This window comes from Cannabis sativa, chromosome 6, assembly GCF_029168945.1.
Source record: "Cannabis sativa cultivar Pink pepper isolate KNU-18-1 chromosome 6, ASM2916894v1, whole genome shotgun sequence".
NCBI lineage: Eukaryota > Viridiplantae > Streptophyta > Magnoliopsida > Rosales > Cannabaceae > Cannabis > Cannabis sativa.
Window position 1 is genome coordinate 35,435,919 of NC_083606.1, and position 3,699 is coordinate 35,439,617.

General features: G+C 34.0%; 1 non-coding gene across 1 annotated transcript; it reads left to right on the forward strand.

Annotated features, from left to right (window-relative positions):
* Positions 1 to 3,379: 3,379 nt before the first annotated feature.
* Positions 3,380 to 3,486, forward strand: LOC115696115 (small nucleolar RNA R71). Its single transcript, XR_004007710.2, has one exon. It is a non-coding gene; the product is annotated as a small nucleolar RNA R71 (small nucleolar RNA).
* Positions 3,487 to 3,699: the final 213 nt, after the last annotated feature.

Consider the following 3,699-nt stretch of genomic DNA (forward strand, 5'->3'; position numbering starts at 1 on the left):
CATGATTAGTTTCAACAACAATTCTAGACAAATGATCAGCTACAACATTTTCAGAACCTTTTTTATCACGTATCTCTAAATCAAATTCTTGTAAAAGCAAGATCCAACGAATTAAACGAGATTTAGCATCTTTTTTTGACAAGAGATATTTCAATGCAGCATGATCAGAATAGACAATTATTTTAGATCCTAACAAATAAGACCTAAACTTCTCTAATGCAAACACAACAGCAAGCAATTCTTTTTCAGTTGTAGTGTAAGTCAATTGAGCTTCATTTAAAGTTTTGCTAGCATAGTATATTACATGAGGTAACTTGTTAATTCTTTGTCCTAAAACAGCACCAATTGCATAATCAGAAGCATCACACATTATTTCAAAAGGAACATTCCAATCAGGAGGGCGAATAATGGGTGCACTAGTTAAAAGGGATTTCAATTTTTCAAAGGCAACATGGCAATCATTATCAAAGACAAAAGCATTTTCTTTTCCAAGTAAATGACATAAAGGGCGTGAAATTTTGCTAAAGTCTTTTATGAATCTTCTATAAAAACCGGCATGGCCTAAGAATGATCTAATTTCTTTTACTGTCTTAGGTGGAGGAAGTTTTGAAATAAGATCTACTTTTGCTTTATCAACTTCTATTCCTTGAGATGAAATCACATGACCTAAGACAATTCCCTTTTTAACCATGAAATGACATTTTTCCCAATTAAGAACTAAATTCATTTCTTTGCAACGAATTAAAACAAGAGAAAGATGGTGCAAACAATCATCAAAAGAATTTCCAAACACAGAAAAATCATCCATAAACACTTCAAGATTTCTTTCAACCATATCAGAAAATATTGCAATCATACATCTTTGAAATGTTGCAGGGGCATTACAAAGACCAAAAGGCATGCGACGATATGCAAAGGTTCCAAAAGGGCAAGTAAAGGTAGTCTTTTCTTGATCTTCGGGGGCAATGGGGATTTGGTTATATCCCGAATACCCATCAAGAAAGCAATAATAAGCATGGCCAGCTAATCGTTCAAGCATTTGGTCAATGAAGGGTAATGGGAAGTGGTCTTTCCTAGTGACACTATTCAACTTTCTATAGTCTATACACACTCTCCACCCAGTTTGGACTCTAGTAGGGATTAACTCATTTTGTTCATTTTTAACAACAGTGATCCCAGACTTTTTTGGAACAACTTGAACAGGACTAACCCATGGACTGTCAGAAATAGGGTAAATGATCCCTACATCTAACATTTTAATTACATCATCTCTTACTACCTCTTTCATGTTTGGATTTAATCTTCTTTGACTTTCTCGAGAGGGCTTAGCATTTTCTTCTAAATGAATTCTATGCATGCACACAGCAGGGCTAATTCCCTTAATGTCTCCCATGGTCCAACCTATGGCCTTTTTATGTTTTCTAAGGATATCTAACAATTTTGTTTCTTGTTTTTCATTTAAATCAGATGCAATGATAACAGGATAGGTGTTAGATTCTCCTAGAAATGCATATTTCAAAGTGTCGGGCAAAGGTTTGAGATCTAACTTTGGTGGTTCAGGAGTTGACTCAACATGCTCTAATGGAATACATGGTTCAATTTTGGCTTTCCATTTTTCAGTATCCATTAGTGGGGTAGACTCAAGCAAAGAATTGACATCATGAATAAAATCATCAACATTTAAGCACATTCCAAACATTTTTGCATAAGCTTCAAAAGATTCATTCATGTCCATTTCAAACATATTTTCCGTGTTAATCATGTTTACTTCATGTATTTCCTCACACTCAACAGATTTAGCAACATTAAAAACATTCAATTCAACAGTCATGTTTCCAAAAGATAATTTCAATACACCATTACGACAGTTGATAATTGCATTAGATGTAGCTAAAAATGGTCTACCTAAAATGATGGGTATTTGAGCATGAGCATTTTCAACAGGTTGAGTGTCAAGAACAATGAAATCAACAGGAAAATAGAACTTATCCACTTTAATTAAAACATCTTCTATAATACCTCTAGGAATTTTCACAGAACGATCAGCTAATTGAAGTGTTATAGAAGTTGGTTTTAATTCTCCTAGACCAAGTTGCTTATAAACAGAATAAGGCAATAAATTCACACTAGCTCCTAAATCAAGTAAAGCTTTGTTAATAAAATGATCACCAATGATGCATGAAATTGTTGGACAACCAGGATCTTTATATTTCACAAGGCTTTTATATTGAATTATGGAGCTAACTTGTTCAGTTAAAAACGCCTTTTTTGGAACATTAGTGTTTCTTTTAACAGTGCAAAGGTCTTTCAAGAATTTGGAGTAGGCAGGAATTTGTTTAATGGCATCTAAGAATGGGATGTTGATACTTACTTGTTTGAACACTTCTAAGATGTCACTATATTGATTGCCCTTTTTGAGTGGAAGTAATCTTTGTGGAAAAGGAGCTTTTGGAATGGAAGGAAGAATTTGATCATTATCTTTTAACAAGTCATTTGTGTTGGAACTTTGAGGTTGGCTTTGGTCTTTTTCAACTTGAGGTATGTAATCGGGTTTGACAATTTGTTTTCCGGACCTAAGAGTTGAAATAGACTTGGCTTCTTCTTTATGACTAGGAACTCCTACTTCATATTGGCCTTTAGGATTTGGGACGGGTTGGCTAGGAAATCTTCCTTTTTCTCTCTCAGTTACGGCATTGGCAAGTTGACCCAATTGTGTCTCAAGTTTGGCAATGGATTGAGATTGATTTTGCATGATTTGTTGGGTGGATTGCATAAATTGTTGTAAAGTGTCTTCTAAGGAAGGCTTTCTTTGTGGAGGGTAAGTTTGACTTGGTTGGGCATGATTCGGATTTGGCATGTTGAATTGGTTTCCTTGGTTCATTTGTGGTTGGTTTTGTCTCCATGAAAAATTGGGATGGTTTCTCCAATTAGGATTGTATGTGTTTGAAAATGGGCTATCATTTGGTTTACCATATGAATGTAATGCATTAGCCTCTTCGGAAAATGTTTCAAGAAAAGAAGGACATGTTGATCATTATGACAAGTACTAGCAAAAACATCTTTTTTAGGTTGAACATGAGAATTCATATTTTGACTTATGACTAAGGCTTCTACTTTTCTTGCTAATTTTTCAAAAGATGTTCTCAAATCAGTTTCTTCTTTAATTTCATATTTTCCTCCTCTTTTGGGTGAATTATTTGCTCTAGACCTAGGCTCAGAATAATTCCATTGTTGTGAATTAACAGATAATTCTTCAAGAGCTTCCCAAGCCTCTTGCCCTTGTAATTTCAAAAATTTTCCGGTATGCATAGATTGAATCATTTGTCGGTTTGAAGGGGTTAAACCATCATAAAAATATTTTACAAGTCTCCATTTTTCAAAACCATGGTGGGGACATTTTAATAATAAATCTTTAAATCTTTCCCAACATTCATAAAATTCTTCATTATCTTTTTGATAAAATTCGGAGATTTCTCTTCTTAAATTATCAGTTTTGGACATGGGGAAAAATTTGGCAAGAAATTTATTAAAAAGTTGATCCCAAGTTGTTATGGTTCCGGTTGGAAGTGAGTTTAACCAAGCTTTGGCTTTATCTTTTAAAGAAAAAGGAAACAACCTAAGCTTAACCGATTCATCCGAAAAATTTTGAAAACGAAAAGTTGAGCAAATTTCTAAGAAATCTTTTACATGCATATAAGG